Source organism: Lissotriton helveticus, chromosome 2_2, assembly GCF_964261635.1.
Source record: "Lissotriton helveticus chromosome 2_2, aLisHel1.1, whole genome shotgun sequence".
Lineage (NCBI taxonomy): Eukaryota > Metazoa > Chordata > Amphibia > Caudata > Salamandridae > Lissotriton > Lissotriton helveticus.
This window is the reverse complement of record NC_136060.1, coordinates 279,882,965-279,896,606: the sequence shown is the minus strand read 5'-3', so window position 1 is coordinate 279,896,606 and position 13,642 is coordinate 279,882,965.

Sequence of the window (13,642 nt, the reverse complement as noted above, 5' to 3'; positions counted from 1 at the left end):
TTTCTTTGGATTCGTGAAGCCCCGTACATTGCATGTAATGAGGTTCAAAGTTTTTCTGTCTAAGGTGTTTTGTCTATTTGGCATTAGACCCATGAGAGTGTTTCCAAAGATATTGTGTGTCCGTTATGTCCGCCACTTTCCCCCCAATCAGTGCCTTGCGTGGTAACCATAATACAAACTGAAAGTCAGCAATGCATCTTAAATGCTTTGGCCTATTGAAGAACAACACAAAAACCCAACTCCGTCTCCCCCCACCCACTTCAGCACCCCAATCATGCTGAAGACATATCCCCAGATGAACTTCCTTAGACAACATACTCTTTACGGGGGACACCCATGTGGAGGTCCACCGAGGGTGCACTACACCATCCAACTCAATGGATTGGGGCAGACATTATTTCAATTAAACAGATGCTGTGTCGCAAATCTTAATAAGGAGTGCTTACCTCTACTCTATGCACATATATCACATTTAGGGACATAGAATACTGTGGTCTAAAATGCCCCTCCATATCAACACAGACCAGCCCGCCAAGGTGATTGAGCTAGGTCACTGCTCCAGCAAAATTACGTGAACCTACCGCCCACACCACATAATATACGAACAGTGCTGTGTTGCTACAGCCATGTAATAACTCATCTTTCATTGGAGCTGTAGCAACTCTATGCCTGCCATTTAGACTGGTTATTATGCGCTGCCTTAACAGCCCCATACATATCTGCAACAAACAAAGTGTGGCCACTGAGTGTATTGTGTTGCCAAGCTTCAAAGCAGCCATCTCGGCATTTATGCGTAACACAGTAATGACCATAGTACCATTTAACTTCGGAGTCCATGCTGGTTACCAGTCCTGAATGTTAGTGCTACCCAACAAGGGGGAAAATAATGCGAACCATCAGTGGTGCACCGGCTGCAGCATATGTAGTCACCTTACCTCCCTCCCTGGGATGTGTGACGATATCTGGCCCACCCTTTGTAAGGTGCCGTGGCCAACTCTAAATACAGTTAGTGCATCAGTACCTTTCCATCAGTCAGAGTCGTGCTGCTGCTCCTGTCTGTTTGCCGACTTGCCTTTGCCTGTTATTTTTTTAAGAAACTCCTGAGCCGCTTTAGGATTGGCAAGAATAATCGCCTTCTCCTCCCAGATGATTCTCAGTCGTGCAGGATAAAGCATGGCATAGCTGTTCTGCAGATCCCGAAGTTTCGCTTTGACCGTGTTAAACTCTCGTCGTGCTTGGTGGACTGCGACGGTGAAGTCGGGATAAAACTCCAGCTTGTTCCCCTGATGTTGAATCTGTCCTTTTTCCCACGCCAGGCAAAGGATTGTGTCTCTATCCCTATAATTCAACACACGAGCTACAATAGGTCGTGGCGTGGCCCCTACTGGTGGTTTCGGAGTGAGGGACCTGTGTGCCCTTTCAATTATGAACATGGGCGATAAATCGCTCTCCCCAAGCTTCTCGATATATGTTTCCATACGACCTGTGTTTATCGTCTCCGGAAGGCCCGCTATTCTGACGTTGTTACGGCGGGATCGAGCTTCCAATTCCTCCGTCTTTTAGCTGATGACCTCGAGGACTCTTTCCATGCTCTGGCATTTCCCCGCCGTCGTGTGTGATTCATCCTCGACCCTGGAAATGCGTTGTTCTGCCGTGTCCAATCTTGCACCTTGTTTCTCCAGTTTCGCTGCCATACTGTCTATTCGGCCCGACATGTGATCGAGTTTGCCGTTTATGTCCTGTAGATTAGTTTGTAATGCTTTGAGGATGGCCTCCATGTTGTTTCAATCGGCGGTGTCCGTTCCCGGTTCTTCCCGCACTTGACCCGTCTGTCCCCTAGGTGTCCTGCGTGCTTCGAAAGTGATCTTGGGTTGCATCCTATCCAGTTTGCCCATGACGGTGTATTTGTCACCTTCTACGAGCTGTTAGAGTTAGAGCGAACCCTTCCCAATTGTGGAATCACACAGGCTTGCGTACACAGATTCACACCACAATGCACGCATTCCACACTTTCTGGGTGGTCTGCTTAATGACTGGGAAAAGATCAATCACCCAGCAAGTAGCAGCTGCCTGCTTCGTTTGAATACGAGGGGTTCAGGGACCAGTGCCCTCCGCCCTGTCCATCCTGACGTGTCCACTCAGTCCCTGTCGCACTCTATGGTCGTGTAGGGGTGTCGCAACCGTGCTTATCACTGACTGTTGGTCGATTGGCTGTGAGTCGGTATAGCGCTGCACATGGGATGAAGATCCAATCAGACCACAAACAAGCGCTAATGTCCTGGCTAAGTCGTATATTCCCTCCTTTTTGCTAGCGCCCTCTGTATTTGCCGAATTCCCAAGATGACCATGCCCCAGCACACTGGGGAGTAGCTAGTGTCTGACAGCTACAAGTGGCATTGTGTGTATAATCAGCGCCCCGATATACCACCCAGACGATCAATGTCTGGCCGCCATTTTATTGTATTCTCCAGAGCTATAACTTATCGCCGCTCCTCAGTCATCAGCCCTTACTTGTGCCGCTGTTGCATCGAAAGTTGTCACCCCACCATAGGCAGTCCGATCAGTATCTTGCGCCGCTCAGCTTACTCGGGGATTATGTTCATGGGCGCCGCCATTTTGCGAAGCAAGTTTCATCGGCCCACAACAGCCTGTTCCAGCTAGATATGCAATTTGCCACTTACTGTGTGCGTGTGTTCTGGTGGCATAATCCTCCACGTTTCTGTTTGCGGTCCCACGGTAGCCGGCATTGTTCGATTTTCGCCGCTAGTCTGCAGGGCTATGCACTCCAGGCATCGCCGCGGTATCGCCCGCCATTTTGTCCTTCACTCCGGTCCCGGTAGTGGTGCTGCCAATTTCACCAGTATCCCGTGTCTGCAAATAGTTGCTATAACAGCTTCAGGTGCACGGAGGTTCCACACTCCCGAATCTCTGTTTACATTCGAGATTAGCTCCCGCCTTGCATATTAATTTCCGCAGGGACTGTGTCTGCCCAGCGGAGCTGTCGTTCAGGCAGCCATCCCGCTTTGCGCCCCCTAGGGCCTCCAAATTTTTGTTTTGTTTTCATTGCCTAGGAATGAAATAATTGCTGGCCATAGTGTCTGGGAACACAAAGGTCAATGTTTGTTCTTTGAACATTTTAAAATATTTCCTTAAATTTCTCTTCTGCTTTTTGTCTGTGATCATGGAACACAGTCAGAAGGTCTTGCATGTGATTACACAGCTGAACAGCTTAGAGAGCTTGGCTTGCAGATTGCAATCTTGATGAGTAATTTGAAATTATGGTCAAGCAAAAGAGAACGTTCACTCTACTTTAGGAACATTTCAATTGATATGCATCCTGACATGTTTTCCCTGATCTTTTTTTACTGATGCTTTAGTGACCAGTAAGCTTAGTTGCTTAAAAATATCTTCAAAGTTTGAGCAAAAAATGCTAATGCTCTTGTATTTTGCTGTCCATTGTGTTTCACTTAGCAATGGCACATTGGGAATAAGAGATCTTTTTTGGACTCTCACGGAAAAACGTAATGATGGCTTTCACTGTGCCAATAGAATTCCGTATATCAGGAACAGCATTTAGGTCATTAACAACAAAATTAAGTTTATGTGCAGCCCAGTAAGCAAAAGAAGTTTTAGGATATTTTCTCTATATGCCAAATAGACAGAGCTGTGAAAAGGCAAGTTGAAGAAAATCAAAAAAAGTTATTTCCAATGTTGTCCACTATCTTATTTGGTGACACACATGACATTGCTTTATGTGGAAGAAAAAGTACAACTGGAAATGTGCATAGTCCGTACCAATTTTCGCATTGAAGCAGGAGATGTGAACCCAAAGAACCATCTGGAAAAAGCTCCAGTTAAATCACATTATACATCATTTCGAGTTGGGAATGAATTGATTACATTATGTCAAGAAACATTAAAAGAAGATCTAGTATCCTTAGTCAATATGATATGTCAAATGAATTTTCGATCATTGCTGAGGAAAGTACTGACATATCCGGAAAAGAACAGATGTCACTTGGAGTGCATTTTGTAGACACAAGGAGCACCGTAGCTGTCATCAAAGAAGAATTCCTTGTAATTGCAACTTTAAAAAAAATGGATGCTATCATCTCAATTGCAAATATGATTATGAATATGTGTTCTAAATTTGGATTATAACTTAGAAAAACTCCATGGCCAAGGATATGATGGATGCTCTATAATGGCAGGAAAGGAATGTGGCGTTCAAGCCATAATAAAACTTATTTCCGGTTTCTTTATGATAGCCAACACTGAGTTGCATCCACTTGTGCATTTTTATGCCACAGCACTAGATGGCACGCACAGCACAAGCTACTGCACCAGATTGCACCCTCAGCATCACATTGCACCAACCGACCTGCCACAGCACGAGATTGTACATAAACCAATTGCCAAAGCACTAGGTAGCACACACAGCAGTTGCCACAGCACTAGGTGGCATGCACAGCACCAGCTAAAGCACCAGATTACACCCTCAGCACCAGATTGTGTCCACATCATTTGTCACAGTACCAGATTGCGCCCACAATACCAGATTTCACTTGCCACAACACCAGAGTGCATGCTCAACAGTTGCCACAGCACTCAATTGCACCCACAGCACCTGATTGCACCTACAATCTTGCCACAGTACCAGCTATAAACCCACAGCACTTGCCTTGGCACTGAATGGCATCCACATCCCCAGATATAATCCCAAATCACCAGGTATAACACCAGATATAACCCCATGGCACAAGATATAGACCCACTGCACCAGATAAAGATCCACAGCGCTTGCAAACTGCATCCAGAATAAGGCACAACAATTCTGGGCTAGGCCTGCTGTTGTAATCTGTCTTTTCTTTCTCCTTTCCTCCCTCCTTATGTCACCTATTTATTGGTATAGTCCTTCCCCCCTTTCCTTTCCCTATGAATGTTCTACTAGAGCTTACCGTAGAATGTTCTGTGTGGTAGTTGACAGTTGCAGAGAGCGGATGACTGGGAATAAAGACGCTCCTTTCTTTTAATACATTGTCTCAGCGTCTTTACTTCACAATACTCGCGACGATCTTGGTATAGGGGACCAGCCAATCATCTCCCCTCTCAGTACTCTCTCCTCCATTCATGTTCAGTTGGCTGGATCACTCATTTCCATGCTTTGTGAGTTTCCAGTGGTATATCCTCACATGCTGAATACCATCATTTTCATAGCGGGATTAAAAGCCTCTTCAGAAATACAAACAGAGGCAGAATCCTGTTGTCTCACCAAAAATATCCAGCCCGAAGATCGCGAAGTGGAGTGTGCATCGAGCAAGGAACACCTCCTCCAGGAAGAACGTCTTGAGGCGGAGCACTGTCATATCACTCCCCGTATGTCTTCCCAGAAGATCATTTGACACACTTTCATGCTGTGGGTGTATCGTCTATGCCTCCTTCAGGAAGAAAATTTGAGGCGGAGTAACGCTTCATTCATGCCCGCGTGTATTTCCTGCTGCTCTCGTTTATGTGGGTGTGAACCTTAAACAACCCGCATCCTACAACGGAGTTATATTTATGGAGGAAATCACTGGGTACCGGGTATCCTGTTCTTGGTGTTGATTCCTCATTTCTACACTCGATCTATTCATCCATTTGCTGGGCGTTTATTTACACGTACTAGCTGTCAGGTATGATTTGTTTGATTTGAATTGTGCCTTCATGGTCATGTACACATGTCAATTTTGTGCTTTCTAGTACAGTGTGTGCACACGCTCTTTACCCAGTGACACGTACACCTTTAAATTTGACAATAATTATATGTTTTCACTGGAAGAAATATAACGGATGCATGTCTTCCTCAGTGTACCCTTGTTTTTCACTGTGATACGCACACCTTTTATGAAATCTATACCATTGCCACATTGCGAAAGTATAGACAATTCATGGTGACATTTTGTGCTCTATGTGTCACTACCTTATTCTTGGTGACACACACACCTTCTTCATTACAGTGTTCCTCGTCACACATAAATATCCAAACCTTTGAAGTATTAATTGTTTAGGAAGGTATTGTGATTATTCCATACCTATTGTTCCATTATAGTATAGTATTCTCATCTTCTTATTAGTCTTGACAATGGCTGTACCGGCTATGAGTCAACCATATTAGTTTCTGAATGGGATTGGGGAACCAGAATCCATTGAAGGACTGGATAATATTGTTTGAGTCGCATCTAATTGCCATGGGTGGCGAATGATTTTCGCTGTACGTAAACAACATGTATTATTAGAAACACATTTTGGTAACAAAGTAAATGTAGTTTTAGCATGGCATATGTGTTTTTTAGTCGTATCCAAGGAAAACAGGAGTCTGTCACTAATTATGTAGCAGCACTTAGAGGTCTAACAAAGTTATGCGATTTTGGTGAACGTAATGATTCCTTTATCAGGGATCAATTAGCTAGATGCACAAATAATAGCTGCATCCAAGATAAACTAATAACAAAAAATCCTACATTAAGGGAGGCGATTAGCATAGCTCAATCCATAGAACACACAGATAAGTGAATCAAGAAGATGGAAATGCCTAATGAAATAGTCGCAAAGATTCAGAACTCCAATTGTGCACAGGCTAATCATAATGTGAGTGAAGTGCTTAAAGTCAGAACCAGAGAAGTTAAGATTACCAGCCCCACTAAGAAAGGTAAAAGTTTGAAATGTTTCAGCTGTGGCAGCAGCAATCACCTAGCGAACAACGTTCTTTGTACTGCTCGCAATGTAATATGTAAAAAGTGCAATAGAAGAGGGAATTTTGCTAGGGTCTGCAGCGATGGAGAGAATAACCGGATAAAGGTTATTTGCAGTGATGGGAACAAGTTACCCAAGTATGTGTTTTAAGTGAAGGATACTGATTTGGATACTGCTTCTAGATATCCTAAATGTACCATATAACTGGACAATAAGACAGTAGCCATGTGTGCTGATTTGTGTTCCTCTTTCACTTAAATTAATCAGGAAGACTTTAATAACATATTTGATGTTTCTAACCTTGACATGTCAGAACCTAATATTTCACCAGAAGGATATACAAGAGAAGCTATACCTTTGGTCGGAATGGTGAGGATGCTTATAGTCTTCAAGGACAAATCCACTTGTTGCAAAGTGTATGTCATAAAAAAGGGACCAATCTTTTAGGTTGGCATCATCATAAGGAGTTAGGCATTATTGTAATGCCTAACTCCTTCTGATGATCCCAACCTAAAAGATTGGTCCCTTTTTTATGACAAAAATAAGGATCAAGTTCTTTCTTGCTGAGCGTGATAATGGGACAAATGATATTTGCAAAGAATCACCAGAATTGTTCTCCAAAAAACTTGGGTTGTTGAAAGATTTCCAACATAAAATAAAAGTTAGACAAGGTGCTAAACCTATTGTACACAAACGACGTCCAGTTCCACTTTTGTTAAGGGAGCCTTTGAAGAAAGAGCTAAATTAACTATGTGATTTGGGTGTCGTACAACCCCTAGAGGCCTCTGAATGGTTGCCCCCATTGTTTTAGCGGCTAAGGCCAGTGGGGACGAAATCCGTTTGTGTGGGGATTTACGCAGTCTAAATGACAATATATGGTTGGAGAGATTTCCTCTTCCCCATATAAATGAGATGTTAAATACCATGGGCAATGCCGAAGTCTTCTCTGTTATTGACTTATCCATGGTATTTCATGTGGTGGAGCTCCATCCGAAGTCCAGACCCCTTACTGCGTTGACCACTACCTTTGGGGCATACATGTTCATGAGGATGCCTTTTGGCCTGGCTTCTGCTGCTGCAGTTTTTCAGAAATTAATGCACCAGATTTTAAGTGGCATAGAAAAAACCTTTTGTTTCCAAGATTATATCTCAGTTTATAGGTATTCAGTAGAGGAACATAATCACAATTTAGGAGCAGTGTTTAAAAGATTGCTGGATTCTGGTTTGACTGTAAAACAGAACAAATGCAAGATTAAGGTCGGTTATGTTGATTATCTGGGGCACACCATATCACAAGAAGGATTCAGGCCTAAATACTGTTTAATTCAATCTGTAAAGGATGCGCCTTACCCAAAAAACAAAGAGGAATTGAAATCTTTTTGGGGTTTAAATGAATACATGGCTAAGTGTGCTAAAAACTTCTCTGAAAAGTGTGAGTGTCTTCGTGATCTCTTGAGAAAAGACAATGACTTGATAAGGCAGACCAAGCACTAATTAAGTAGCAGCACTAAGGGGTCTAACAAAGTTATGCGATTTTGGTGAAAGTAATGATTCCTTGATCAGGGATCAATTAGCTAGATGCACAAATAATAGCTGCATCCAAAAGAAACTAATCACAAAAAATCCTACATTAAGGGAGGCGATTAGCATAGCTCAATCCATAGAACAAACAGCTAAGTGCATCAAGGAGATGAAAATGCATAATGAAATAGTCACAAACATTCAGAACCCCAATTGTGCACACACTAATCATAATGAGAGTGAAGTGCTCAAAGTCAGAACCAGAGAAGTTAAGATTACCAGACCCACTAAGGAAGGTAAGAGTTTGAAATGTTTCATCTGTGGCAGCAGCAATCACCTACCGAACAACATTTTTTGTACTGCTCGCAATGTAACATGTAAAAAGTGCAATAGAAGAGGGAATTTTGCTATGATCTGCAGAGATGGAGAGAATAACTGGATTCTGGTTTGACTGTAAAACAGAACAAATGCAAGATTAAGGTCAGTTCTGTTGATTACCAGGGGCACACCATATCACAAGAAGGATTCAGGCCTAAATACAGTTTAATTCTATCTGTATAGGATGTGCATTGCCCAAAAACAAAGAGGAATTTAAATCTTTTTTGGATTTAATTGAATACATGGCTAAGTATGCTAAAAACTCCTCTGAAAAGTGTGAGTGTCTTCGTGATCTCTTGAGAAAATACAATGACTTGATATGGCAGACAAAGCACAGTGATATTGTAAACAAGTTAAAAGATGAAAATATACGGTCACCTACATTAGGTTCATTTGATCCTGCAAAAAAGACTATCCTTACTACAGATGCCTCTAACAAAGGGTTGGGTGCCACATTGTCACATAAAGGGGAAAATGGTGTAACAATCATCGCTTTTGCTTCACGTTGTTTAACCACTGCAGAACCTAACTATTCTGTAGTCGAAAGAAAGGCCCTCACCTGTTTCTGGGCTGTACAACATTTCAAGTTTTATCACTGGGGCATAAAATTCACAATTCGTACTGACCATAAACCCCTCACATTCATGTTCTCTGTCAAAAAAACACACTGTGGTTCTCCCCGAATATCCAAATGGATATTTGGTTTAAAGGTTATCATTTCAAAATTGAATATCTACTGGGTGTGGAAAATATAATTGCAGATTATCTTTCCAGAGCACCTTTAGATGTGGATGTTCAGGACGAACCCCTGGATGTTCCTATTTTAGCAGTACAATTACCAGCCATAACTGAGAGTAAATGGAATAATTGTGTGTGCATTGATAATAATTGGATTATGCTCAAAGACGTGATCATCAATGGTTGGCCAGAACACTGCAAAGACATTGCCGAAGAATTGAAATGTTTCTGGGAAGTAAGGCATGAGTTAGCTATTCTTTTTTTTTAAAATCTTTTTATTAACATTGCTCATCTCATCCTACAATGCTGGACAATAATCATAATACAAGTTGTGAAGTTGCAATTGGTTATACAACTTAAGATCCCCAATGGCACGGGTTAGGCCTACACCTGTCAAGATCACAGGCCAATCCCTCCCCTCAATTCCCTGTACTTCCGCCATGGCCCCCATATTTTCCGCCATTTCTTGATGCATCCCCTGCCTTTATAAATAGTTCCTTCAGCCCTTTGACACCAGTTCAGGTCACGTACCCACTGATCCCACGGCGGCGGGCTCTGAGATCCCCAATCCTTTGCTATGTTCCTATTTGCCACGCTTGCTGCCAAAGCAAGCCAGATCTCCTTATGTCTTGTCTAGTCCGAGTCCTGATTAATCATGAGAAGTAGCCACCTGGGCTCCAGCAGGACCAGGGAGCCCACCACCGCTGACATTGCATCTACCACCCTGGTCCAAAAAGGCACTATCTCCGGACACTCCAATAATATGTGGTAAAAGGTGCCCTGTTCCTGACATCCTCATGCACAAAGGGCAGACTGACTCCTTCTCCAGGCATAAAGGTGGGTGGGGGGGTAGTATACTCAGTGCAAGATTTTGAGCTGCACTAAGCGGAATCTACAGCGGATCGCAAACTCGCGTGGACTTTGTAGGGCGTGCTGCCAATCATCGTCCTCCAAGTCACCAATGTCTCCCACCCACCGTGCTCGCAATGATGTCAGTGGGTCTGGCATGTTATTAATGAGTTTGGGGTAAATTGTGGAGGTGGGTTTCTCAGCGATCGTGTCAAGGAGCAACCTTTCCTCTAGCGGGGAGTACTCCGGGATTGATGTACCACTCTTGATGTAGGCGTGCAAAGAATGTGAGAGGCATACATAGTGATAATGTTGTGAGTCATGTAAGTCATATTCTTTTTGAAGATAGGCGAAGGAGCGAAGGGCATCCCCCCCCTCCAGACGTCTCCCAGATATTCTATACCTATGAGCTTCCATCCCCGGAAACCGGTCAGACGAGTCACTTCAGCCAATTGGTCCCCATGCCATAAGGGAGATCTACCTGTCAGGGAGCCCGACCATCCCAGGAATCTATTCACCTCCCTCCAGCATTGGACCACTACTCTCGTGTGCGATGGCAAATCTTTACCCAGTCTCCGAGCATAGAGCAGCGGTTCGCAGTTCCCGGCCGGCATGGCCAGTCTGTCAACTCTATAGGCCGGTTCCGACTGGTACGAGTAAAGCCAATCATTTACAACCTGCAGCTGTGAAGCCCAATAGTACAGCCTGACATCCGGGAGGGCCAGCCCCCCGTCGTATACCCCCCTCGTCAGCTTATGCAATGCTATTCTAGGGTTGCCCCCATCACTGAGGAGAGTCCGCTGAGCCTGCACAATCCTTGCGAATACCCCCTTAGGGATCGGGTATGGCATGTTTTGCAGAATGTAGAGCAGCCGCGGTAGTGCGAGCATTTTGAACATTGCTGCCCTGCCCATGAGAGAAAGAGGCAATGATCTCCAGTGGTTCACGTCGGACCTGAGACGCATTAATTGGGGCTCTAGGTTTCTGGCCAGGAATTCCGCCTTATCTCATGTTATGTAGAACCCCATATATATAAATCCCTCTAAGGCGATGGAGGCAGGACATCCAGTTGGAATCCGCGGGGGAGGACCGGAGTGCGGAAAAAATACTGACTTCGCCCAGTTAATGGTGTATCCTGAATAACTACTGAACAGGTCGAAAAGGCGCAGGGCCCGCTCCATCGAATGATATGGCCTGGCCATATAAAGCACAATGTCGTCAGCGTAATGGGTATACGCTCCTCCCAGTCATCATTTAACGACAGGCCCCAAAACAACCTGTCCCTCCTTATCCAGTGTGCCAGCGGCTCCAGGGCCAGTGCAAATAGGATGGGGAACATAGGGCACCCCTGTCTCGTGCCCCTACTTAGAGGGAAGGCCCTGGACACTGCACCATTAACTCTCGCCACCGGTTGCTCGTACAAAAGCTGCACCCAGCTGCAGAATATGGGACCAAACCCCAACCGCTGAAGTAACATAACCAGATAGGGCCACTCGATGCTGTTGAATGCCATTGAGGCATCCATTGCCATCAGGGCCGTCTGAGTGGACCCCACGTACTCTGTCATATAGAACACTCCTTACAGGTGGCGCAGGTTGTGCTGGGTGCTCCTGTGCGGCATAAACCCGGACTGGTTGACATGCACCAAGTCCGGCAGCACTGATAATAGTCTGTCCGCTAGGGCCTTGGCCAGGACCTTGGCCTCCATGTTGATCAGTGAGATTGGACGGTAGGACGAGCATTGGTCAGCCAGCTTCCCTGTTTTGTGGATCACGACTATAGTAGCCTCTCTTTGGTCTGGCGGAAGACAACCCGCCTCTCGTGCCTCCAGGTATATCCGAAGGAGAGGTACAGTGACTATATTGGCCTGCCGCATGTATAGCTCCACCGGGAGCCCGTTCGACCCCTGTGCCTTCCTTGATTGGAGGGAGTTGAGGGCCCTACCTATTTCTTCCCCAGTAAGGTCCGCCTCCAGTCGATCTCTTTGCTCTTGGGATAAGGTGGGCAGCGCAAAGTCGCGCAAAAACTCTGCACAATCTTGCTCAGACTGAGTGCTGACCAGGGTATAGACTCCTTTGTAGTAAGCCGCAAAGGCTTCCACTATGTCTGTGCTGTTTGACACTAAAATGCCCGCCTGGTCACGTATCTCAGCCACCCAGGAGTGTTCTCTATCTATACGCTCGAGCCACGCCAACAGTTTGAGAGTTTTATCCCCCACATCGTATATTCTGTGTTGGGTGGCGATGGAGTAAGCTTGCGCGTCGCTCTCAACCAGGGCCCTGAGCTCTTTCTGCTTAAGAGCCAAGGTGTGGCGGAGACCATCCGACGGTGCACACCGATCTCTTGTTCCATCCTCTCTATATCACCCTCAAGCTGACTGACCCACAATGACTCCTCTTTCTTTTGGGCCCCAATCAGGGCCTGGGCTTGTCCCCTCAGTGCAGTTTTAAACGCCTCCCAGAGCGTGATGCTTGATTCCACAGAAATTTCCTAGGGCCTATCGCGGGGCTGCGAAAAGCACAAAGTCTGCGGCTCCCATCCAAGCCGGTGACGCCTTTGTCAATGCGGTCGGGAGCTGAGAGGGGATCCCACCCGAGAACTCCACAGTCTCCTCGGGTCCCCAGTTCTGCTATTACAAGTCGTTCAGGTGGCGGGCGCCATTTTATGACGTGCCGGCCAGAGGAGCCTCGCCACCCAAGACAAGCGCCGCGAGGCCCCAGAAGGTCTCCACCGGTCACTAACGGGCCCGTCCTTCTCCCGACGTCTTCCAACACCGGGGGCTGTATGTACTGCTCAGGATTCTGTCGGATCTCTGTGAGTTGGTGCCGACTGCTAGCGCAGCTCGTTCAGTGCGCGGCCATGTAAATGTAAATGTAAATTTACAGGAATTTATATAGCGCAAATCACCAAGCGGTTTCTAAGCGCTTGCTTAGGGAACCCGTCCTGGTATTCCCCTGTGAGATAACCCCGGCAGGGTATCCGCAAGGTGAAAGCCAGGCATCCCGCCGCGAGGGGCCATTGTGGAGATTAAGCAAGCTATTGCCCAGAGTTGCAGAGTGTGAACCCGTGAATCGAGTAGGCACCGGAGCGAGAATTGTCGAGTCCATGGACATTTTAGGACTCAAGACCCCGCCGAGCCGGGAATTGAACCCTCGTCCCGGGCTGACCTCTGCTTCCAGGTCTGCCTCCTCTAACCAGTGAGCCACACTTCTCAACTTCGATAGTTGCAAACCACGCCCCCAAGTTATCTATTCTTATTGACTAGAAATGTCGAAATGGAAAAGTTGTGCCACCTGTTGGTCTAAGAGACAAAATCATAGATTTAGCACACGAAGGACTCCTGGGAAGGAGTATAAAAAAAAATAGAGTTAGAAATAATTTTTCGTTTCCAAATATGGATTCCATGGTGGAGCACAAAGTTAAA